Source organism: Carcharodon carcharias, chromosome 13 (assembly GCF_017639515.1).
Source record: "Carcharodon carcharias isolate sCarCar2 chromosome 13, sCarCar2.pri, whole genome shotgun sequence".
NCBI lineage: Eukaryota > Metazoa > Chordata > Chondrichthyes > Lamniformes > Lamnidae > Carcharodon > Carcharodon carcharias.
In genome coordinates this window covers 10,114,580-10,142,087 of record NC_054479.1, presented here as the reverse complement: position 1 = coordinate 10,142,087, position 27,508 = coordinate 10,114,580, and the positions used below count along the sequence as shown (strand labels likewise).

Below are 27,508 nucleotides of genomic sequence, written 5' to 3'. Positions count from 1 at the left end.
TTACTTTAAATCTGTGCCTTCCGGTTCTCGATCCTTTCACAGCTGGGAACAGTTTCTCTCTATCTACTCTGTCCAGGCCCATGTCTTTGAATACCTCTATAAAAAAAATCCCCTCAGGCTTTTCTTCCCCAAGGAAAAGAGTCCAAACTTTTTCAATCTATCCTCATAATGGAAGTTTCTTTTTCCTGGAATCATTCTTTTGAATCTGTTCTGCACTGTCTCTCCAATGCCTTCACACCTTTCCTAAAGTACGGTGCCCAGAAATGGACACAGCAGTCCAGCTGAGGCCTAACTAGTGTCATATACAAGCTCAACATGACCTCCTTACTCTTGTACTCAATACCCCTATTAATAAAACCTAAGATGCTATATGTTTTATTAACTGCTCTCTCAACATTCTGTGTCAGCTTCAATGACCTACATACGTGTACCCTGAGGTCCCTCTGTTCCTGCACCTCCTTTAAAGGTTCTCCCTTTATTTTATACTATCTCACCACATTTTTCCTGTCAAAATGAATCACTTCACTTTTATCTGCATTGAACTTCATCTGTCACTTGTCTGCCCAATCCACCAACATGTCTACGTCCTTTTGAAGTTCAAGACTATCCCCTATCACAGTTGACAACATTTCCAATCTTCAACCTGTACTCTGCTTCCTGTCGCTCAGCAAACTTTGTATCCTTTTATTCCATGAACTCTAACTATGCTCAAGTCTGTTGTGCAGCACTGTATTAAGAGCTTTTGGGAAGTCCATGTACAATACATCAATAGCACTGCTCTCATGAACTCTTTTTGATACCTCTTTAAAAACTCCAGCAAGTTAATTAAATATGATTTTCCCTTAAATCCAAACTGGTTTTCTTAAATTAGCCCACATTCCCATGTGACTATTAATTTTATCCCAAATTATTGTTTCTAGAAGGTTCCCCACCAACAAATTTAAACCGACTGGCCTGAACTTTAGACCTGTCATGCTGAACAGGCACGACTACATTACAAATTTTTAAAATCTCACATGCTCATTTTAAACAAGAACACTGATCTTAAAGATGGCTGCCACAGGTCACATGACAATTGGAACTGCAAACTGGCTAAGCCTCTGGAAGCTTCTAAAAGGTGGCTGACAATTGTGATGCAAAGATCATACTCTTGTGCAATGGTGCATCTGTCTTTATCAAGATTACTCCAAAGCAGCAAGGCTAATAAGGCCCCAGGCTGCGTCCCCGGGGACTAACCCTAGGCTGCATCCCCAGAGATATCCAGAAACAAAAGGAGAACTAACAAGACTGATTACACACAAGCTAAGTTTTAAGGACCCCTATCTGCCTCTATCTTTGTTGATGGTTTTGACCATGGGAGGTGAAAACTCCTTCGTTAACATGAATGGACGATGACTGTTCTCCATCATATATCAACGATCAATCACGTGGCCAAAATTCTGGATTTTAATAGCCTTTTATTAGAAGCCCTGGTTGCTTTTTGCAGTAGACTGCAGAACACAGGATTATCAAAAGGAACATCACTGCTGAAATCAGGCTAGAACATCTAGCCTTCTACCAAGCCACAAGGCTTTAAGTTTTAAAGCCTCCCTGAAAGCCCATTTCCAAAAGATCCCAAGTTTGCCTGGAAGGGAAACTGGTCCTCAGGCGACAAGTATAAGCAAGACTATCTACTCTCCTTGCTGCGCATCCCTTATTCCAAAGAAACTCCACTAAATTCTGTGTTCAGCTATCGGGACTTGTCTGAACTTTAGCTCGAGAGTAGAAAAGCCCCTCTCACTGGATTCTTACAAACACTAATTGTTAATTATTCTGTTTGGTTTTAATATGCATTGAAGTGAAACTTCTTTCTTTTACTGTATCTCTCTTGTTTGTATGTGCTGTGTGTGCAGTGACAAGAAACCTTTCCAGGGAATGAGAGAGAGAGAATAAATAATGCTCCTGGTTTAACAATATGAACATATGAACTTATGAAATAGCAGGAGTCGGCCATTAAGCTCAGTCATTGAATAAGATCATGGCTGACGATCTTCAACACTGTTTCCCTGCCCTATGCCCGTATCTCCTGACATTTTGACTATGTAGAAATCTATTGGTCAGTCTTGATCACACCCAATGACTGAGCTTCCACAGCCTTCTCAGGCAGAAAATTCCAAAGATTCACCACCCTCAATGAAGGGACTTCTCATCTCAGTCCTAAATAACCTGCCCCTTAATACGCCTGTGTCCCCTGGTTCTAGACACCCCACCCCCAACACAAGGGAAACATCATTCCTGTATCTAGCCTGTTGAGCCCTGCAAGAGTTTAGTATGCTTGAATGAGGTCACCCCTCATTCATCTATTTTGCAGAGAACAAAGGCCCAGCGTGTATAATCTTTCCTCATAGGCCAATCCCTATATCTCAAGAATGAATTTAATGAATCTTCATTGCAATTCCTCTATGGCAAGGATATCTCTTCAATAAGGAGACCAAACTGCACATGATACTCCAGATGTAGTCTCACCAAGGCTCGATAAGAATTGCAATACGACATCTTTACTCCTATATTCAAATCCTCTTGCAACAAAGGCCAACATACCACTTGTCGACTTAATTGCTTGCTATTCCTGCAAATTAGCTTTCAGTGACTCATGAACAAGGACAGCCAAGTCTTTTGAAGTTCCACACTTGCCAAACATTCACCCTTTAAAAAACACTTTGTATTTTCCCTACCAAAGTAGGTGGTAAAATCACTTTTCTCCATTCCATCTGCCAAAAATTTGCCCACTCACTTAGCCTCTCCAAATCCCTTTGAAGGATCTTTGCATCCTCCTCAACTCTAACCTCCATCTAGTTTTGTCTCATCTGCAAACTCGGAAATACGACATTTAATCCCCACATCCAAAATCATTGATCTAGACTGTGCAGAGCTGGGGCCAAAGTACTGATCCTTGCGATACCCCACTAGTCACAGCCTGGTGAAAATGACCCACTTATTCCATTCTGCTTTCTGTCCGTTAACCAGCCCTCACTCCATGCCAGTATATTACCTTCAAACCTATGTGACCTAATTTTGTTTACTAACATCTTGTGTGTGACCTTATCAAAATCTGAAAATCTTAATGTACTACATTCACAGGTTCCCTCTCATCTATTCTGCTTGCTACATCATCAAAAAACTTCAACAGGATTGTTGAACATGACTTCACTTTCATAAATCCAAGTTGACTCTGCCCTACCCTGTCATCATTCTCTGAATGTGTTTTTTTTTAAATTTATTCATGGGATGGGGGTGTCACTGGCTCGGCCAGCATTTATTGCCCATCCCAAATTGCCCTCAAGACCGCCACAGTCCATATGGTGCAAGTGCAACCATAATGCTATTAGGTAGAGAATGCCAGGTTCTTAACCCAGCAACACTTAAGGAACGTTGGTATACTTCCAAATCAGGATAGTGAGTGACTGGAAGGGAACTTCCAGATGGTGGTGTTGCCATGTATCTGCCGCCCTTGTCCTTCTAGAAAGTAGCAGTCATGGATTTGGAAGGTGCTAAGGAGCCTTGATGAGTTCCTGCAGTGCATCTGGTAGATGGTACACAGTGCTGCCACTGTGCGCTGGTGGTGGAGGGAGTGAATGTTTGTGCATGGGGCGCCAATCAAGGGGGCTGCTTTGTCCTGGATAGCGTCAAGCTTTGAGTGTTGTGGTAACTACACTCATCCAGGGAAGTGGGGAGTATTCCATCACACTCCTGACTTGTGCCTTGCAGGTGATAGAGTGGTTTTGGGAGTCAGGTGGTGAGTTACTCACCACACGATTCCTAGCCTTTGTCCTGTTCTTGTGGCCACAGTATTTATATGGTTAGTCCAGTTCAGTTTCTAGTTCATGGTAACCCCAGGATGCTGATCGTGGGGGATTCCGTGATGGCAATGCCATTGAATGTCAAGGGGCAATGGTTAGATTCTCTCTTGTTGGATATGGTCATTGACTGGCATTTCTATGGTACAAATGTTACTTGCCACTTCTCAGCCCAAGCCTAGATATTATCCAGGTCTTTGTGCGTTTGGACATGGACTGCTTCAGTATCTGGGTTGTTGTGAATTGCGAACGATGTGCATCATCAGCAAACGGCCCCACTTCTGACTGAAGTAAAGTGATGATTGTTAGACCTAGGACATTAGCCTGAAGAACATAGATTCTTATTCATTTTCGCTACAACTGAAGTCAGGTTAACAGGTCTGTGGTTCCCCATTTTCTCTCTCCTTTCCTTCTAAAAAAGTGGGGTTACATTTGCCACCTTCCAATCTGCAGGAACCATTCTAGAGCCTAAAGAATTTTGAAAGGTGACCACCAATGGATCTACTATTTCTGCCACCACCTCTTTCAACCCCCTGGGATATAGATCATCAGGTCCAGGGAATTCAAGTCCCATTAATTCCTCTGGTGCTTTTCTGTTAAAACTAACAATAATACCTCAGTTCCTCATTTACACCTGTCCTGATTCCCCATTTTTTCTGGAGGGGGGGGGGGGTGGTGCTTAGTATTTTCCTCCGTAAAGGCAGGCAAAGTATTTGTTTAGTTTCTCTGCCATTTCCTTATTCCCCATTATAAATTCATCTGACTCTGTTTGTAATGGACCACATTTGTTTTTGCTGATCTTTTCTTTTTTACATACCTATAGAGGCTTTTACAGTCCCTTTTTATATGTTTCTTATTAGTTTACTCTCATTCTATTATTCCTTTCTTAATCTTTTTTCTTGGTCATCCTTTGCAGAATTCTAAAATGCTCCCAATTCTCAGACTTAATATGCCTCTGCCTTGGATCTCATGCAATCCTTGATTTAAGACCTTAGTCTCTGATTGAACTACATCATTTTCAAACTTAATGCAAAATTCAATCATATTATGGTCACTCTTTCCTAAAGGTTCCTTTACAACAGGCTTGTCCAACCTTTCAGCGTGAGGGCGCACATTTCAAGGTTTTACTCACCAAGGGGCCAATGAGCAAATTTTGGAGAAGATAAAATTTGGCACAATATTAAACATGAATTTGGAAAAAAAAAACTCTGCAAAGATACAACTTGCTGAGAAAAACAAAAATCTAACCAATGAATTGATAGAAAAACTGAGTAATAGAGATGAACATTAGGGTGTGATAGGGTGACAGTGTGCATGTCCAGTTCACTCCCAGTCTCAAGGTGCTCACTCACCCACACCTACTGAGAGTGGATGAGAATGCATGTGAGTGTGTGGGGGTGAGGGTGAAAAAGAACGCTGAGACTGACTTTCTCACACACTCTCCACTCACACACTTAAGGATCCATCTGGCTCCCTTGTGCCCCATAACTTAACTTGAAAATTTATCTTTCCACCTTTTACTACTCATCCAAACACAGGCTGGTTCCTCCCTGCATTTGCTGCCAATAGACTCATATCAGCAGCAAAGGCGGGGGAAGGGGAGGGGGGGGACTAGCATGTGATTGGTTGAGCAGCTTTACAGCATTTTTTATCTGTAACACACCCTTTTTTGAATGAAGTGTAACATTTGCAATTTGCCAGTCATCTGGCACCGCCCAAGTCTAAGGAAGACTGGGGAAGAAAACACTAAAATCAAAGGGTTCTCAAACAATGACTCCCCGATGGAGTCACAGGGATAGCGTTTGTGGGGCTCCCCCTTCTCTGAAGCAACAATGGAGTTTGTGGAGACACCATCGGCAGGACAGCCCTGGACTCACTGGCTGCTTGCCACCATACAGCAAGGGGCTGACGACGAGTTCAAAGCACTCTAAGCTCAAAAAACAAAACTGTGAGGGCCAAGCGTGCCCAGGATCTTTGTGCATCAACTTGGCGCAGGCAGAGGCAGGCAAATATAACTCCATGGGGAAAATAATGGGAGGTCGCAAGGCTAAGCCAGGAAGGCGAGTGGCGGCTTCAGACTTAACTGTTTCTGCTCCTGTTGTACAGGCTTGTAACCCTGGACTGGTGCCTCCACTTTACAGGCACCAGATACCACAGACCAAAAGGAAATGCAGCAGCAGGGTGTGGCATTGGAAGAGGGGTTGGTTACGGTGTGCTGGGGGGAACAGCAGCGAAGATGGGAGATGGGCACTCACTGGGGAATATAGAAAGCTTGGCTGAAGTCTATCTATCAAGTAGTTCAAAATTATACTTTGAACCACAAAATGTTAACTTTAATTATTATGTTACTATGCTGCTTTATTAGTGTTTCGTCTTGGCTGATGTCTGGTGTCACTCATTTTCAAGTGTTAAAATGTGGTCACACTGTAAAAGAGTTTGCACTAAATGGTGACTCATTTCATTTCTAACACTTCATTTTTTTACTTGGTGTTTAATGCAGCAAATAAAATCAAGATTCCACTAATTGTGTAATAAACTTCACTACCACTTAGCAAAAGGTTGATTAATATTTGGACATAACTTTAAAAAAAACTGAACTATCAATTTGTTAGAAAAAAGTTTCACAAGAACCTTCAGCCTGACATGACATAAGGGAGCTACAATATTCTCAATTATTACAATTTTGTTACCCATCCAATTATACAACTCAAACTTGGGAGCTTGCACATCAGTACAGCCAACAAAAACAATCCTTGACTAGTACCTTCCCACAGCAGCACTCATACAGTGAAACAGAAATTATTCTACACTCAAGTAATTCACAGCAGCTCAGGATAGGATTTCTGTTTAAGCCAAGTTCCTAAACTCATGGAGAGGAAGGAGTCATATACTTTCAGTTCAGAAACTTTCCCATTGGGAAGTAGGGTGCAAAGGAGAAGGGAGTGGAGTTTATTATTTGTAGGCTTCTTGTATGCTGGGTTATTTGAGAATGGTATTGACAGTGTTCAGAACAGGTACATTTGACATTCCCTGGGACTAGCAAAGTATTTCAAGCAACAAAAGCTCATTTAGGAAGATGACTGTGGATAACTAAAGTAATTTTTGGCTGTGTCAAGAGGCAGGGGATGATTAAGAACTGGATTCCTCAGTAGATTAAGATGGACTCCCAGGGCATGGTAGAGGTTTTGAATGCTACTATGTATCACTCTTCAATCCAGTAGGTAATGTTTAGATTACAGTTAACACTAAAATGGATGCAGATCTAGTCCTGGATAGAATAAGATGCCTTGATTCTGATACAGCTGGTCCTAACAACAAACAATCAACCAACAGTGCTCAATAAATGCTCACTAATCCTAATCCCTAGCCATAGCCCTACAAAGCATCAGCTGGTTTATATTATACAAACAGTAGTCAAAGCCAGACATTGCTCTATTAGCTGTGGGCATCTGCGACCCAATTACAAGTATTACCTCAGTATGGATTATTTAATCAGGCAGTGGGATAGACAGACAGATTTGGGAGGGGTGATGGCATAGCGGTATTGTTGCTGGACTAGTAATCCAGAGACAACTGGGGGGCCTGGGTTCCAACCATAAAACCATTGCCGATTGTTGTAAAAACCTATCTGGCTCACTAATGTCCTTTAGAGAAAGAAACTGTTGTTCCTTACCAGGTCTGGCCTACACATGACTCTAAACACACAGTGCTATGGTCCTTACAGAAGAGAAGTCACAATGCCCAGGAGAAAAGCTGAAATGTGGCACGACCGCTGTGCTAAATGGGATAGATTTCAAACAGATCTAGCAACTCAAGACTGGGCATCCATGAGGTGCTGTGGGCCACGAGCAGCAGCAAAATTGTACTTGAACACAATCTGTAACCTCATGGCCCGGCACATCCCCCACGTTACGATTACCATCAAGCCAGGTGATCAACCCCGGTTCAATTAAGAGTGCAGGAGGGCATGCCAGGAGCAGCACCAGGTATATCTAAAAATGAGGTGTCAACCCTGTGAAGCTATAACACAGAACTGCTTGCATGCCAAACAGCATAAGCAACAAGTGATAGACAGAGCTAATTGATCCCACAACCAACAGATCAGATCTAAGCTCTGGAGCCCTGCCATATTCAGTCGTGAATGGTGGTGGACAATTAAACAACTCACTGGAGGAGGAGACTCCACAACTATCCTCATCCTCAATGATGGAGGAGCTTAGCACATCAGTTCAAAAAAGATGAGGCTACAATCTTCAGCCAGAAGTGTGCCAAGTGGATGATCTATCTTGGTCTCCTCCAGAGATCCCCAGCAGCACAGATGCCAGTCTTCAGCCAATTCGACTCACTCCACGTGATAAAGAAATGGCTGAAGGCACTGGATACTGCAAAGGCTATGGGGCCTGGCAATATTCCAGCAACAGTTCTGAAAACTTGTGCTCCAGAACTTGCCACACCCCTAGCCCAGCTGTTCCAATACAGCTACAACACTGGCATCTACCCAGCTGTGTGGAAAATTGCCCAGATATGTCTTGTACACAAAGTGCAGGTCAAGTTCAACTTGGCCAATTACTGCCCCCTCAGTCTATTCTCGATCATCAATAAAGTAACAGAAGGGGTCATCAACAGTGCTATCAAGCAGCACTTGCTTAGCAACAACCTGCTAACTAAGGCCCAGTTTGGGTTCTGCCAGGGCCACTCAGCTACTGACCTCATTACAGCCTTGGTTCAAATATGGACAAAAGAGCTGAACTCTCAAGGTGATGTGAGAGTGACTGCCCTTGACGTCAAGGCTGCATTTGACAGTGTGTGGCATCACTGAGCAAAACTGGAGTCAATGGGAATCAGGGAGAAAACACACTGCTGTTTGGAGTTAAACCTAGAACAAAGGAAGATAGTTGTGGTTGGAGGTCAGTCATCTCAGCTCCGGGACAGCACTGCAGGAGTTCCTCAGGGGAGTGTCCTCAGCCCAACCATCTTCAGCTGCTTCATCAATGACCTTCCTTACATCATAAAGTCATAAGTGGGGATGTTCACCACCATTCGTAACTCCTCAGATGTTGAAGGAGTCCATGACCAAACGCAGCATGACCTGGACAATATCCAGGCTTGGGCTAACAAGTGGCAAGTAACATTCGCACCACATAAGTGGCAGGCAATGTCCATCTTCAACAAGAGAGAATCCAACCATCGCCCCTTGATGTTCAATGGCATTACCAATACTGAATCTCCCACTATCACCATCCTGGGGGGTTACCATTTACCAGAAACTGAACTGGACTAGCCATATAAATACTGTGGCTACAAGAGCAGGACAGAGACTAGGAATCCTGCAACGAGTAACTCACCTCCTGACTCCCCAAAGCCTGTCCACCATCTACAAGGCACAAGTCAGGAGTGTGATGGAATATTCCCCATCTGACTGGATGAGTGCAACTCCCACAACACTCAAGAAGCTTGACACCATCCAGGACAAAGCAACCCGCTTGATTGACACCACATCCATAAACATTCACTCCTTCCACCACCATCGCACAGTAGCTGCAGTGTGTACCATCTACAAGATGCACTGCAGGAATTCACCGAGGCTCCTTTGACAGCATCTTCCAAACCCACGACCACTGCCATCTAGAAGGATAAGAGCAGCAGATGGATAGGAACACTACTACCTGGAAGTTCCCCTTCAGGTCACACACCGTCCTGATTTGGAAGTATATCGCCGTTCCTTCACAGTCTCTGGTTCAAAAACCTGGACTCCCTTTCCAACAGAACTGTGGGTGTACCTACACCATAGGGACTTTAGTGGTTCAAGAAGGCAGCTCACCACCACCTTCTCAAGGGCAACTAGGGATGGGCAATAAATGCTGACCCAGCCGGTGACACCCACATCTCATGAATGAAACAAAAAACAACTTTGCATCGGTCTTCACCAAGAAAGGTGATGTTAACTGGGCCATGGTGAAGAAGGAGGTAGTTCAGATGCTTGAAGGGTTTAAAATTGATGAGGTGGTGGTATTGGCTAGGCTCTCTGCACAAGAAGTTGATATGCCACCAGGACAGGATGAGATATATCCAAGGATACTGAAGGAAGTGAGGGGGGAAAATTCCAGAGACACTGCCAATAATTTTCCAAGCTGACTTAGGTTCTGGAGTGGTGCCAGAGCACTGGAGAGTTGTCAGTATTACACCCTTGTTTAAAAAGGGGTGTGAAGATAAACCCAGCAACTAGGCCGGTCGGTTTAACTGCAGTGGTGGGGAACTTCTAGAAATGGTAGGTACTTCAGGACAAAATTAAGAGTCATTTGGATAAATGCGGGTTAAATAAGGAAAGCCAGCATGGATTGTTAAGGGCTAATAGCGTTTAACTAACTTGCTTAAGATTTTAATGAGCTAACAGGGAGGCTGCTGTGGCGTACATGGATTTCCAAAAGACATTTGAAAAAGATCCACACAACAGGCTTGTGAGTAAAGTTACTGCTCATAGAATAAAAGGAACAGTAGCAACATGGATATGAAATTGGCCGAGTGATAAGAAACAAAGAAACGTTGTTTTACAAACTGGAAGCTTTATAGTGCAGTTCCCCAGGGATCAATCTTCGAACCTCTGCTCTTCCTGATGTATATTAATGGTCTAGACCAATGTACAAAACACAACTTCAAAATTTGTGAATGATATAAAACTTGGAAGTATTGCGAACCATGAGGACAGTGTGGAACTTCAAAAGGATATAGTTAGATTGGTTGAATAGGTGGGCAAGTGGTAGGTAAAACTTAATGCAGACAAGTGTTAAGTGATTCATTTTTGTAAGAAGAATACAGAGAGGCAATCTAAAACATAGGGTATAACTCTAAAGGGGGTCAAGGAGCAGAGGGACCTGGGTGCATAAATCAATGATGGTGGCAGGACAGACAAAGGTTAATAAAGCATACAGCATCTTCTGCTTTATCAATGGGGATATAGAGTACAAAAGCAAGGAAGTTATGTCAAACCTGTATAAACCCTGGTTCAGCCTCAAAACTGGAGTATTGCATCCAGCCCTAGGCACCACATTTCATGTCGGACGTGAAGACTTTAGAAAGGGCATAGAAAAGATTCACGATGGATCCAGTAGTGAGAAACTTCAGTTATTTGGCAGGATTGGAGAAGCTGGGGCTGTTCTCCTTGGAGGATAGAAGATTGAGAGGGGATTTGATAAACATATTCGAAATCATGAGGGGTCTGCACAGTAGAGTGGGAGAAACGGTTCCCATTGGTGTAATAACATTGAACCAGAGGGTAGAGATTTATGATAACTGGCAACAGAAGCAATGGTGACTTGAGGAAAAAACATTTACACGTAAGTGGTTAGGATCTTGACTGCACTGCTCGAGAGCGTGGAAGCTGGGTGAATTGAGGCTTTCAAAAGGGAACTGAATCATCGTAAGAAAAGGAAAAATTTGCAGGACTATGAGAAAAAGGCAAACAGTGGCACTAGGAGAATTGCTCCTTCAGAGGGCCAGCACTGACGGAGACAGGATATACCCTTTGCGAACAGCGGCAGGGACATGCTGTTTGATACGATCCGCCAGTCTCAGCATGTCCCAGACAGGCGGATCATCTCAAGCAACATGTCCCAGACAGGTGGATCGTCTCAAGCAGCATGTCCCAGCCGCTGTTCACAATGGGCAAGGTACAGACTGTACCCAACTAGCCCATGTTTTCAAAACTCAAAACAGTGTCCCAACATTAGATGTGATTCCACGATTGGACAACACTTGCGAATTAATCTTCAATGTGCGAAGGATTTCACTGGCAACCAATTTAAGATTGTTGGTCAGGTTCAGTGTGGTGCATTTGCATATACTGGAAGCTACGTATATTAATACACAGGGCCCTGTTCTTTGCTGACAGAAAGAACATGCCCATACATCAGCTAATCAAAATAAGTGACAGCCATTCACTGATTCATTCCTCAGGTCAAGTTGCCTGGTTTAAACTTCAAATAATGCTTGGTAGTTAACTGTCAGTCACTATCACTGGTGCATTCTCCATGGCAACACTTGCCAACGAATCAGCGCTCTCTTCTACAGTATAAATTGTTTTCTCCTTATATTGGTATCCTTGAGTGTGTCCTGTTGAGTGCAAGATGAAAAGCTTAGACATGTCTCTTTTTTCAGCAATACTCAAGTTTTGTACTACCAAATGACTATTTCTCTAAAGAGTAAAGACAATTAACAGACAGGCTGCTACTTAACTTTCCTTTCATAGTGACCCAACCTGCAAAGAACTGTTTCCCATACAAAACATTTCTGAAAATCTCGATTTGATTTAATCTAATCCTAAGGAAACATCTGTTGCAAGGAAAGAAAGCCAACATTGTGTGTCAAACTGGACTGCTCTTAGCACAAAACATTAATTAATGGGGCACTTAAATCAGTGCTAGTGTTTTTATGTTAGACGATTAATGATAACCAGGGGAACTGAAAACATTACTAACTGAACTGGCAGAGTTTGTAACTGGCCATTTCTATCAGTTGGGAAATGATATTACTTATGACAGAACAAGGATACAACTTGATTCATCATGGCTTGCATGCAGCACAGTCTTAGTTATTATCTCATCAGTATGAAAAAAACTCTCAGCTTATGAATATTGCAAGTATGACTAAGTTGGCAAGATGCTCTTCATTAATTACAGCAACAGGGTGGGATCAAAAAGCAATTTTAAAAATACCTGAGCTTAGTTTCTCAAGAATTAATAGGGAAAGGCTGACCATGAGAGGTCTCAATGAATTAGTGTCAATGCGCACAGACCATCTATCCTCAGTCTGACCTGAGTTTGGTAATGTCAGCCATGCTGTGTTGGTGAGCTGAGAGAAGTAACTGGTCACAACAGCCTCTTGTCAATAGAATTTTTCCCCATATATTTGCAAGAACCCTCAAATGATTATTATTGAGGCAAGATAGAGTAGCCATTCTCCGAAAATAAATATGACCAGTGCACGTAAGAAAGCTATTAGACTGTTGAACGTTAGAGAGCAAGATGGGTCGGGGAAACATGGAAAAACCCAACCCTGGCCTCAGACGTCCTTACTTTTTTCTTTTTTTATTCGTTTACAGAAGGCTAGGCCAGCACTTATTGCCCATCCCTAAATGTCCTTGTTCAGGGGGCATTTCAGAGTCAACCACATCCAGACTTTCATGTAGGCCAGACCAGGTAAGGACAGATTTCCTTTCTTGAACCAGATTGACAATGATTTCATGAAATTAATTCCAGATTTTTATTGAATTCAAATCCACTGTCGTGGGATTCAAACCTGGTTCCCCATTATCCTGGGTCTCTGGATTACCAGTTCAGTGACAATACCACTATGCCACCACCTTCCCCATCATAAATAATTTCAGCAAGTCAATGCATAACCTGGATTGGGAAGCCTCGCCTTCTCTCTTGCGAAAGACAGAAATTTCAGGGACAGCCTATACGCCAGTCAGTAATGAGGAGCTCCCAAACCAAATTTTCCAGTGGTCTTGTTACCAGGACCAAAGATTGAAGCAATTGACTTGAGAGCAGAAAAGGATATGCCTCAGAAGTAGAAGCTCAAGCTAGACTTCTTGTTACAGGATGCTTAATGTAATCACTTACAACAATCTCAGGACACTCCTGAAGCTGGAAAAAAGAAACTATAGTGCAAGTTGAAGTCCAACATTTCAATTCAATATCCTGACAACCTTTACTTAAACTGAAAACTATAGCGCATCAAGATGATCTCTGTAATACTAACTTAAGTCTTATTACTTCAATATATAATTCATACTGCGTTTCTCGGACTCCATTTCCCCTTCAGTTTGTGCATCACTTCTCAACCCAGCTCCAACTACCACAGAAAACTGACAAAATCCAATCATGTGTGGCGTTGACGAGTGCTGATAGTCAGACACAGTCACTCAACAATGAAGGGCGATCTTGTGATCAAGACATAAAAGAATAACAAAGCATTTATTAAAGAAGTGAGATTCTTGCCACTTCTTCTTGACATTTAATGGTATTATCGCTGAATCCTGCACCAATTTTCTGGGATAAGGTCACCACTGACCTGACACTTAACTGGACCAGTCACATAAATACTGTAGCTATAATGTTAGAAGCTGGGTATTATGCAGTGAGTGACTCTCCTCCCAACTCTCCAAAGCCTTTCCACCGTCTACAAGGCACTTATGCACAGGATGGTATACTTTCCACTTACTTATGAGTGTAGCTCCAAGACATTAAGCTTGGCACCATGCAGGACAAAGCTGTCCACACGATTGGTGCCCCATCCACCACCCTAAACATTCACCCCCTCCACAACTAACAGACCACCCTCTCCACAACTAACACCATCATGGTTACACTGCATGCCATCTGCAAGATGCACTGCAGCATTTCACCAAAGGCTCAACAGCACCTTTCAAATCTGTAACCTCTGTCATCAAGTACAAGGGCAGCAGATGTGTGTGAACAGTATGACCTTCAAGCTTTCCTCAAAGCTACACACCATCTTGACTTGGAAATACGTTACTTTATCATCACTAGGTCAAAATCCTGAACTTGCTACTTAACACACTATGGGAGCACCTTCACTTCAAACTGCAACCGTTCTTTGAGGGCAACTGGGGATGGACAAACAAATGGTGGGCTGGTCACCAACACCTACATCGTGTGAATTAATTCCTCATGGATTGACTTCAAATCAACACCCCAACCTTCTTCTATCGCCCAATTACCAAGCCTTTGAATAATTTGTACAGTAACAGAAAAACCTTAATTCCCGATTTGGGTGCAAAGAAATTTTGATCCACAAGATCACCATATTCCAATCCTAACCAAACCTCTTCAAATTAATTTCATTTTCGAAATCTAAGTAAAAGTAACCATTTCACAAAAAAGTAATAGCAACCCAATTTCACCATAATGTAATCCAATCAGCAATATTCCATTTCTTAATTTGCAGAAAGCTCAAGGTGTTTTGTGCACGAGGTACATAAGACTGGCACATCTGCTGCTGTCCTCAATCGGATTGAAACGACTTTAATTGCATCATTAGGCTACCCAAAGCAATTATTAAAATAATCTTCAAGTTATACATCTACAGTTCTGAACTGACAGGATGGGCTGAATATCAACAAAATCAGATTCAGCATCATTACTCCACTTAACCTCCCACAACAGGATGAAATCTCAGATTTCAGATATTAAACACATCTTTGAGCACCTTTTTAAGAAAAAAAATCCTTTCAAGAAATGCCATTATTATATGCTTTTGCGATGGTTTTGCATATAAGCAACTTGAGGTTACAATATCATATTGGGATTGTTTCAGGTCATTTCTCAGACTCTTCAAATCACAACAATGCACCATTTATCCTACTATCTCTTCTTGTAATTATGATTTATCAACCAGAGAGCAGCTGAGATGATCTTAACATTTTCTAACAATTTACCATTATTGTCATTTACAATAGTACAGTCAAAAGTAGGTATGTTAATGGAGCTTTATCGCAATAGAAGTCTCTAGAAATCTTATATATGCAAACATTCAATTTTTAGCATCACACAACAAAAAGCAGACAGCTGAACAATGTCAATCGATTACAAGCAAATATGTTAAATCAGGGGAGCCTAATTTTTCCTTTCTTCCCAGCTGCGATTCCGTACTACCACTTTCTCCATCCATCTACCCACAACAGTACCCCAAAGTTCCAAAATCATCCCAGGAAATAAGTAAGCCTCTGTCCAAACCACGTCCTTCAATAACAATAAAACAGTCAAGTTCTATAGAAATAAAAATTCTTTGATGCATTATTAATAAATCAACAATTTTTTTATGAATCAAGTTTCTTCACTCCTCCCTATGTTTGGGTACTAGGGATCTGGTCATGTTATGGCAATTGCATAAGTGCTCATTCTTTATTATTTAAAATACAGAGAACAGAAACAAACCATTTGGCCCAACTCATCTATGTGGCACCAAACCTCAACTCAAGCCTCCTCTCATCCTTCATCACCGATCCCACATAATCTTCTTCCTTCCTCCCTCACGTGCTGATCTAGACTTCCTAAAAGGCATTTATGCTATTCTCCTCAATCCCTGTGGTCGCAAGTTAATAAGCTTCTTCCGAATTTGCTATTCAATCTCTTGGTGACTACCACTATATTGATGATTTCTCATTTTACTCTTCTCCACAAGTGGAAACACTCTGTGCCTACTCCATCAAAACTTTTCATAATTTCAAGATCTTTATTCGGTCATGCCCCATCCTTTTCTTCTCAAGTAAAACAGGATTCTCTATTCATCCTTTCCTGCTAAGTGCCGCCTGTCAGTTCTGGTATCATCCTTGTAAATCCTTTTTGCAACCATTCCAGTACCTCTATATATATTTTTTATCATATAGCAACAAGAACTGTACACAGTACTATGTTCTGACCAAAGTTTGACACAATTTCAGCCCAACTTCTGTACTTTCAATTCCATCCCTCTAGTAATAAACCCGAGTACTTGGCTTGCTTTTGTCACGGCCTTATTAACCTGCTTTGCAAATTTCAATGATCTGTTTACTTGCAGACCCTTTGCTCTCTACACCACTTAGATTATTTTCCAAGTAATGTGGCCTTATTTTCTGGTAAAATGCAATAGCTCAAATTTACCTTCATTGAAATTCATTTGCCACTTAGTAGGTCTTTGTTATTTGTAGCAACTCTCCTCAGTATTGACTAACCCCCCTAATTTAGTGGTGTTCACAAATTTAGAAATAATGTTTTTCATTCCAAACTCTAAATTATTAATTGACTGAACAGTGACCCCGCTGATATTTCGTCCTTCTGCAATGCTGAACACATACTTTTCTTCTATTGTCTACTGTCTTTCAGTCAGCTGGCTATCCATTCTACTCACTGTCCCCTGCATGCTCTTCAACATTCTTTAAGCAAGAGTTTAAATTCTTCTAGTGCTACTTTAGCATCAACATAATGCTAAAAATAGCGATGTTGGTACAATGAGCTAGTGAATTGGAGTTATAAGTGTACAACAGTACAAATTTACAGTAGTTTATGCAAAGGCTTGATATTGCACCAGTCTGACCACTTGGATTATTATGCTCAAATCTAATAACAACATTAAGAAATCACACATGTTGGAAAGATGCAGAAAAAAATTATTTTAATTGAAAAAGCTTGGAGTCATGAGGAATTATTTAAGGGCCTTACCCTCAGTACTTGACTCTGGAGCTTAAGGCCCAGTAAGACCACAATATAAATTTAAATTAGTTATAAGAGCTCTAGGATAAAACTGTTCACTCTAACTGGCTATAAAATGCTTGGACTAAGTCACCAGGAAATGTAGTAGAAAGATAAAGGATAAGGAATGCAGTTTAAGGCTAGACGTGATATAATACAAGTAGGATGACCTTCAACAGGTCAAACAAACAGACTCTCATTCTTCAACGTTATTTCAGACACAAGCAATATTTGAATCAAGTGAACAAATTCAATGAAATCTTCCTCTATCAACAAAGAAAGCAGCATCACAAAAACAACAGACATTCCCCTTACACTTGCCAGCAGCAAGTCTTTGGTCAACTGGTAACAGGGACAAGACACAATCTGAAGTATTTTTCTTCGGAAGTCAAGTACTTTGTCGAACCATTCTCAATAGAACATACAAAGCCAAAATAACTGCAAATGGTGCAAATTTGAAATAAAATAGAAAATACTCAAAATCTAGCAGACAGCATCTAAAGAGGAAGACAAGTTAATCGTTTAGGGAGATCCTCTCTTCACAACTAAAATCTCCAACATCAACAAATATTTTATCAGAACCCAAAAGTAAATGGGGAAGCATGCAAAAAAATTAGAGGAAGCTTATGGGTTGAATGACCTAACAGCCGCTTAAAACAAAAACAGGAAATTATTAATTGAAATATCTTATTGGGCAAGATATTTTAGAAATTACATTGAATGTTAAAAAAGCTATGACAAAAAGGCCTGCCCAAGAAAAAAGGAAGACCGTGAAGAGAAAATAAATCTGCAGATAAAGGTGTAAAATTAAATCTGAAATTGATACATCAGTCAGTCCTTCAAGGGAAACAATTTTAAGAAGGAAAGATTTATTAAAATCAAAATTATGACAAGCTGCACACGTCTAAGGAGGCTCAACACAAATTCTTTTGGATCAATCCATGGACTTACTTTTAGCAAGACACAAAAGACTGCCTACATTCCATGCTAACCAGAAAGGCTACCATGAAGGAGAAACATATGTGTAATACAACTACTGTCACTGAGGAAAAATTCTCTTAAGCTGAGTCAAGCACTCATATAAACCAGGGAGTTAATATAAGAATAGCTGAAGTGTAAAGAAGAACGACTAAAATTATTTTTCCTCATCAGTTGAAACCATACTACCCAGACTGGATTCGAAACCCTGAAAGGCACAATTGCAATTTCTTCGTTATTGATCACAAGATTAGTCAAACGTGAAGCCCTAACAACTCTTAACACAGAGAACAAATGCCATCATAATACAAAAAGGCAGGGTTTAAAATCCATTTTCTATTTCAAAATAAAGTGCAAGCTGTTAATATAAAGACTGTATCATCTGGCTTGGTTAAATACCTCAACTGAATTCATAAAAAGAATACTCACTCCTCCACCATTGGCTTTCCATAGCTGTAGGGTTTGAAAGAAAGCACAATAGCAACTCTACAAAACTTTTTCAACAGCATCTTCCAAACCCACCAGCCAGAAGAGGAGCAGGCGCATGGCAATGTCATCACCTCCAAATTCCCATCCAAATTACAAACCATCGTAAATTCCTTAACCAACGCGGAGTGCAAGTATTGAAATTTCTATCTACGAATATTGTAGGAGATTTTGTCTAATTTTTTTCTCGGCCTCTAAAGCACCTGGGGGGGGTTTCTGCTTTATAAGGTGAATAGTTCCAATTAACGGTCACAGGCCTGAAACATCAACTCTGTTTCTTTCTCTACACAGATGCTGCCTCTAACCTGCTGAGTTGTTTTCCAGCATTTTGTTTTTATTTCAGACTTCTAGAAACCTCAGGATTCTGTTTCTTCATTATATAAACATGAGTTTGTGTTGAATATGCATTGCATACCCAACTACTTAGGGACTCATGCTATTAATGTTACTTTCTTTGACAAATTGTTCCATTTTGACTGCTTACCTGTTGGGGGCTTGAAGTCTGCCCATTCCTCATTGGTACTTAATACTGATTTTTTTTTCTTCCAAATTTTTGGACAATTACTTTTAAAGAACTTCAATTTTAGATCTTTAATTTGTGTCAATGATAAGAACAATGCTCTCCAATGACATGTTGCAATGGAAAAGTTCCAAATTAAAGGCTTTAAATTATCTAGTGTTCCACTAAGAAAAGCTATCTGCAAACATTTTATTTTGCATCCAAGATGATATAACAAGGCTCAGCCAGACAACTGTATTAGGGAAAAAGGAGTGATGAAATTAGCTCTGCTTGTTTTAATTAAAAAAAACACCAGAAAATTTTCACAGGTTCACGAGCAATTGGTTTTCGAAAGCCAAATGTTTCTCCTGCATTTGTGTTTCAGCAAATGGTTAAATTTACAAATTATTTGGTGTAAATAAGACAGTATTGCACGCCAGCTGTCCAAATGCTGTCCAAGTTGATTCCACACCACAGCTTTCTCCCCATAACGTTGCAAGTTAGCTATCTTCAAATATATGACACAAGGGAGGACATACAAAACTGTATTTCAAACTAAGTGATATTGCACAAATAAAATGCCAAGCAAAACCAAATGTATAATAAAATGTTGAATTTGGATTCTCACCAACAATAGCTGAGATATGATTTTATCCAAAGACCTATAAGAAAGGCTTTAAGAAAAAGGAGCACAGTAGGTGATGACAATCTTGCACAACGGGCAATCACAGTCAGGGTTCAGAACATAACTCCTAGAAAATCCAGCCACTGTACTTAAAATACTGAGGATCATAGATACTAATATTCTGAAGGAGGGAAAAGAAACATTTTCCAACAGCATGATCTCTGTCCAAACAACTATTGAATTAGTGATGTTCTGGTAAACAAATCCAGTTAAAACCACCACAGACAGTACTGACACTTTTCAACTGGGCAACGTGATGATGGGAGCAGTATCACCACCTTGTGGAAGGTCTAGAAATAACTAAAATATGGAACTTGACAATATACTTTGCAGGGAAGGCGGCTGATATTGAAAAAATAGGCGGAAGAGGGAATGACAAATATTGCCCATTCTCATCAGCTGCATCAAGCGCAAAGATGCCAAAATGGAGTATAGTAAAAGCATGCTTAGGCAGCAGGCACTTCCACTGAAGCAGATAAACAGCTTTATTGTTTGGATGCAATGCAAAGTTATTTCAGCCAAGTGCAAATCTAGTTTTCAGTTCATAAATGCCACAACATGTTGAATTAACATCCTGGAATACGACCTCACAATCTGCATGATTTCAAATATCCAGTTTGCACAAGTTCATCATCAAAGCTGCAATTGAAACACGTGCTAGGGCCTCGGCTCCCAAAGTGCATCTCATTCAGCCCAAGTAAATTTCCCAGATTCATTCAGCCCAGCCAATGAAAAAACTGAATGACACATTGGCCAAAAATTAACAAGGGAAATGGTATTCTCAAGTGGATTTCAAATAGTTTGACTTTAAAATGGTTTTAAGTTGTCAGAGTATTAGTAATTTGTGTTTTAAGATGTTGGAAAGATTTGATTGTCTATCAGGCTGTGGTTCAGTTGAGTTAGAAGGTTGTGGGTTCAACTCCAAGTACTGAGGGAATGCTGCGCCATCAAAGACACTGTCTTTGTGACCAGATGTTAAGCAGAGACCTCATCTGCTCTCTCAAGTGAGCATAACAGATCCCACAGCATTATTCTGAAGAGGTGAGTTACCCGACTGCACAGTACTTATGGCTCAATCGACATAAGATAAATTATTAAAACTAAAAGGTCATTAACACATTTGCTGCTTATGGCAGCTTGCTGTGCACAAATTAGATGGATGAAACATGAGAGAATGATGACTGTGAAAAGAGGAAGGCCTAGAAAAAGCTAGCATTGAATGAATTTAGAGCTGCCAGGTCGATCATGCTGGGAGCAGAAAGCAGAGCGATGAGATTAACAAATGTAGGAACTTATTATTCGTCAATTTATATGAATTTCATTTTTCAATTTCAAGCTTTATTGTTCCTACCCAGTTGTTCACAATATACTCTCCAGGCCAACAAATCAGGGCAAGAAACATTAGCAAGCAAAAATACTTGGGATTGTTATTATGCAATTATCAGCCATTTAAAAATGCTAATGAGAAAATGGCAAACTAGTGATTGTTACAAGAAGCAAGCATTGCACTTGCAAGACTGTTTCTTTAGACCAACTAGTAGCGTGAGACCATGTGTAATTTCATAATGTACAAATGCAATGAACTCCTGTGCAAGCACTCACAGCTAGGGCTCCTTGATGTGGGTTGAGATTGCTAATGCTGCTTGCACAGGAGCCATTGGCATTAAGGAGCCCTCGCAAAACTGGAGTCAATGCAGATTCAGGGGGAAAACTCTCAGCTGGTTGGAGTCATCCTGAGCTCAAGGGAGGATGGTTGTGGTTGTTGGAGGTCAGTCATCTCAGCTCCAGGACATCACTGTAGGGGTTCCTCAGGGTTGTATCCTTAGCCCAACGATCTTCAGCTGCTTCATCAATGACGTTCCTTCCATCATAAGGTCAGAAGTGGGAATGTTCGCTGATGATTGCACAATGCTCAGTACCACTCGTGACTCCTCAGATACTGAAGCAGTCCATGTCCAAATGCAGAAAGACCTGGACAACATCAAGGCTTGGGCTGACAAGTGGCAAGTAACGTCCATGGCACACAAGTGCCAGGCAATGACCATCTCCAACAAGAAAGAATCCAACCATCGCCTCTTGATATTCAATGGCATTACCATCAATGAATCCCCCACCATCAACATCCAGGGAGTTACCTTTGACCAGAAACTGAACTGGACTAGCCATATGAATACTGTGCCTACAAGGGTAGATCAGAAGCTAGGAATCCTGCACCAAGTAACTGACCTTCTGACTCCCCAAAGCCTGCCCACTATCTGCAAGGCAAAAGTCAGGAGTGTGATGGTGCACTCTCCACTTGCCTGGTGAGTGCAGCTCCTCCAACACGCAAGAAACTTGACACCATCCAGCCTGCTTGATTGACACCACATTCACAAACATTCACTCTCTCCTCCACCGACGCACAATAGTAGCAGTGCTTACCGTCTACAAGATGCATTGTAGAAATTCACCAAGGCTACTTCGACAACACCTTCCAAGCCCACAACCACTACCATGTCAAAGGACAAGGGCAGCAAAAATATGGGAACACCACCACCTGGAAGTTGCCCTACAAGCCACTCAACATCCTGACTTGGAAATATAACGCCATTCCTTCACTGTCGCTGGGTCAAAATCCTGGAACTGACTTCCTAACAGCACTCTGGGTGTACTTACACCACATGGACTGCAGCGGTTCAAGAAGGCAGCTCACCACCACCTTCTCAAGGGCAACTAGGGATGGGCAATAAATGCTGGCCCAGCCAGTGAAGCCCATGTCCCATGGATGAATAAAGAACAATTATTGCAATTTCAAATATGAAAATTCATGCAGGTGATATGAAAAAAACAAGTTAATCTAAGAATGAATACTTTCAAGGCTTAGATATGCATTGTTTTAACAGAGAATAATTTGTTCTGAAGTTATAGCTGCTCCCTCATGCTTCAATACTAATTCAAGATGCTTCGGTGGTGTTCAATTTATCTTTTTCAAAATGAAGTGCTTCGAAACTCAAGCTTAGAAACCCATAATTCTTCAAAGATCAAATACAAAAAAGCAGAACAACTCTAATAATCGCTCATTAACATAAGGGGAAAAAAATCATTGATGTGCAGAATACTAGCAGCACATTTCCAGCTTCTGAGTCACATTATTCGGCCACAAAGGGCTGCAGAACAGATCAGACAGTCAGGAATTTTGCATAAGCATAACCACATTTATAGTTATATTACATACGTATTAGACATGCACACAAAATTTCACAAAGCTGTTTTTAATTCAGTCATACCCATTATGTTTGCTTTTATAGAAAACTCAGCTCTTAACAAACTCGATTTCAGAGTCAAGCTTATATTCCCTTGTGTTTTCTACTTCTGTGTACTTTGTGCACCAGAACAGTGTTTCCCAAAAAATATCTTACATAACCAACAAGGAAGTCGAAGGGTTGTTTTTCAACACATCCATCAAAACCAATGCAATGTTCGGAGGACTGCCAAACATGAAAAGTTTAAATACCCAGAGGACAAATTCAACAGGATGAGACAACAGTGAGGAAGCTGACAAGAAATATCCCAAGGGAGAGGTAAGATTTTGAACAGAAGCCAAATGATTGTAGTTTCAGATTCATCAACATTATAGGCAGGTCTGAAGCTCAGCCTACAGAAATAAATAACCAGGCACAACACAGCACCATCGACTTTCCCTCATTATTCCCTTGTGAGGGTAGAACTAAGGGGCATAGTTTAAAAAAGAGAGATGAGGATGCATTTCTTCTCTCAGACAGTCATTAGTGGGAATCTCTTCCACAGAGAGCAGCAGAGGCTGGCTGAGTTAGACACATTTTTGATCCACAAGCAAGTCAAGGGTTATGGATTGGCAGGCAGGAAAGTGGACTTAATGCCATAATCAGATCTTATGGAATGGTGAAGCAGGCTCAACGGCCAACTCTTGCTCCTATTTCTTATGACCCATTACTTTGTGATATTTTATGGAAGGACAAAGCCAACCAAATCAACTTCAGTTAACTGACCTTTGCTCATTTAGTCTTGCACTTATCAATAGACAGTATTTTCAACTTTTCTGTTATAGAACAAGAAAACTAATTAGTGGCATGCTCCTGTTCTCTGTGAACCAAACAAATGCAGAGTTGTTTCACCCCACCACTGTACCAAAACAGCTCTTACGAAAGTCACAAGTGATATCCTTTGTGACTGTGAGTGAGGAAACTATTCCTCCTTGTCCTTCCTGACCTGATTGCAGCCTTTGACACAGTTGATCAGACCATGCTCTTCCAATGTCTCTCTATTGTCATCCAGCTGGGTGGACTCCCTTTGCTTGGTTTCATTCTTATCTACCTAATCATAGTCAGAGAACTGCCATCAATGGTTTCCCTTCCCATTCCAACACATTTCGCTCCCATGTCTGCCAAAGATAATCCTTGGATCCCTCCTATTTCTCATCTACATGCTGCCCATTAGTGACATCATGCAAAAACACAAGTCAGTATCCGTGCATATTCTGGTGATACCCAGAGCTAACTCACCAGCACCTCTCTCAGAATAGTCAGACTGTTTATCCCACATCCAGTATTGGATAAGCAGAAATTTCCTTCAACTAACTATTGGAAAGACTAAATTCATTAGCTTCAATCCCCAACACAAACTTCACTCCCTTGCTAACAATTCCATCCCCGAGGCTGATCGAGACTCTGTTCATAACCTCTATCACATTTCACAGAGATGCACTTTCAAACACATATATGCACTGTTACGGAGGTCACCTATTTCCACCTCTGCAACATTACCTGCGTCCACCCTGGTTCCGATCTTGTACTGCTGAAACCAGCATCCATGCCTTTGTCACCTCCAGACTTCACTATTCTAACCCACGCTTGGCCAGCCTCCCAGTGGAATACCCTCTGTAAACTTGACATCATCCAAAACTCTACTGCCAGTATCCTAACTCACACTAAGTCCCAATCACCCATCATCCCTTTGCTACTAGCCTACAATTGATCTCGGTTAAAAAATGCACCTATTTTAAAATTCTCATCCTTGTTTTCAAATCCCTCTTTCTAATCTCCTCCAGCCCCACAATCCTCTGAGGTACCAGCACTCATCTAATTCGGGCCTCAAGCTTCCACAATTTTAATCACTCTACTGTCTTCAGCATCTGTGGAGAAAGAAATAGGGTCAATGTTTTGGGTCGCTGACCTTTCATCAAAACCAATCAAAAGGCCATCAAAATGAAATGTTGACTGTTTTTCTTCCCCCTATGTTGTCAGGCCTGCTGTATTTCCAGAATGTTTTATTTTTATATCAGATTTCCAACGTCTGTAGTACTTGGCTGTTGTATTGTTTTCTATTTGACCATGCACTTCACCCCTTGAGAAGTGTATACTTACATATTTACACTGGAGTCTGAACATTTTTTGATGACTATCCAAATTATCAGCCACAACACATGGCTGAGCCTTAGTAATTGGTAAATCAAATTCAGTCACTCAGGTTTTTATTTAAGACATGGGGTAGGAATGGAAAAAGGAGGAAGGGTTGTAAATGTAGCTTTACTTACTCAAAGGTGTGTGCCTTTCTTGCAGATAGTTCTGATGGCAAGTATTATTAACACAAGCAGTTGCCTGGAAAAGAAAATGAACTTTTTATTGGCTGGAAGATTATAGCACAAGTAATTACATATTGTCAAGACGAAAACTATGATCAGAAATAATCAAATCAATTTTGAATTAGAGAATGAATACCAAGTACAAAAGTAAAATTCATTTTGAAAAACCAAACATTCACATCAGCTAAATAAAGGATGATGCAATCAAGAATCTCTGTAGTCTATCTAAAGATATGTATGAATTCTACAAAATAAACGCAACTTCTTCAGGGCACCAAAACCACTAAAAAAGATCCTCAGGCTTTGAAAATCCACTTTGCTCTTAGAAATAACTGGATGTAATACTCGTTTTGAGTGAGGTAGAAATCACAATGCTGAGATTCAGCAGCACTAATCATTGTCCTCCTGCTACTCAGCTTATTACCAGTAAATTTCAGCATCTGTTCCTCTGGCTTTTTGGCTGCATTGCATTAACAGTAGCTGACCAGAATCTTCCAACATTCCAGTCTGCTGCATTGGAAATATGCCAAGGCACAACATGCAAGGCCAACATCTATCGTTTCAAGGCTTCCATACCCACAAACCACATTTTCCAAACTGGTAGTGTTGGGCAAAGCAATAAGTCAGTTTATTGTACATTCATATGTACTGAGCACCAACATCTGAAAGAGAAAAAAGTCTGCAAATTTCTTTAAGGCCCCTTGCAAAATATTTCCTCTAATTACACATGGGGCAAGGATTGGTGGGAATTTAACAATTTTTATGGTCTTCGTTCATCATATTACAATCCCATAATCAGTGCTGCCAACCAAAGCATCAAGAGAACTAGTGAAGCAAACTGCTTAAAAACTTTGCCTTACTGGAATACTTCCACAGCAAAATCAAGTGCAAAGTTAAAAAGTATCAAGTTCTTACACCCATGTCACAACTTATATTTCTGTTTTGCCCAAAAACTGTAAATCATTAGAATATTTTGCAAACTTAATCAGAGCTCCTCTAATTTCCTCGCTAGATTTTTCTTCTCCTAGAAGCAATGACGGGCTGTGGTGTCGACTGAGTTTAAGTGGCGATCCTAATGCAGGAGCCTTCAGGGTTTGTACAAATCAAATCAGAACTATGGTGCTGGGCATCACATTAAAGGATCATCCTTTCCTCAACTGATATCCAACAGATGCAATCTTCCATCAGAAGTGACAGGATAAACATTAATGTTGGCCAATTGTATTCTCTCTCAGCTCCCTCCAGTGAAGACAACTGTAACACACTTAGTATAATCGTGGTAAACTCAACATAGACCAATGATGGAGCATGGGCCATCCCCTGTCCGCATGGTGCCACACAATGTATTGCTCTTCCATAGTGAACCAGATGGCTAAAAAGCTGACTTTAATTTCTTGTCCCTATGGCCTTCGTTAGTTTCTTTGTATTACTTACAATTGAAAGCCAATGTAGCAGGTAGGTGATGCCCTCAACCCTCTAGTGCTCATCAATTGTTCCCTGGGTGCCACATAAATCTAGGTAGTTCTTAGCTGAATTAAACTGCTTTTTATGAACTTGTTCAACAAGGAATGACATATTGCTCGAGTGAGCAGAGGATGAGGTGGGCTTAAAATATTAAAATAATTTATTGTAATGCTTCAGGATTTGTGTCTAACAAAATTGTGTGAAACTGTGATAACAAAAGAATGAAAGAAAAACCTTTACATAAGGGGATTAAGTGCACATGGAAAACAATAGCTGTTGTTTAAAACAGAGAACATGTCAACATTTAAGAATCTGTCAGGTGGTGGTTTAAGGAAAGGGTAATGAAGGGACATGGAAGCAAAACAGGCAAAAGGATTAGGATTGCTGCTTTTGTACAGGGTAAACACTAATGCAAACTAGTTCCATCAAACAGCCAATTTCCATTGTAGCTTGCGCTGTAATTCTATGAATATGGTAGCACCCACAAAGTCAAGTATACCCACATTACCTACTTTTCCAGCTTTATTCAAACTTCAGTGACTTTTCTGATATAAGAAGGGCTTCATTCAGCAGGCATTTAAAACTATCAAACTTCAAGCTATCGATTATTTTTTTATATAACCTGCCTCCATCAGCAGTCAACCTCACAGACGCTTTCAAGATCCTGAGAGCAGTGTTGACTCAAGAACACTGAAAACTTCCCTGTACTTT

General features: G+C 40.9%; 1 protein-coding gene across 4 annotated transcripts in view; it reads right to left on the bottom strand.

The window, feature by feature from the left end:
* The window catches only part of arvcfb (ARVCF delta catenin family member b), a 362,128-nt gene that overhangs the window by 270,440 nt on the left and 64,180 nt on the right, over positions 1-27,508 (bottom strand). For all 4 annotated transcript variants that reach the window (XM_041202618.1, XM_041202617.1, XM_041202621.1 and 1 more), the window contains exon 2: positions 25,286-25,349. The gene's annotated coding sequence lies outside the window, so the exon portion shown is untranslated. The remainder of the gene's footprint in view (positions 1-25,285; positions 25,350-27,508) is intronic.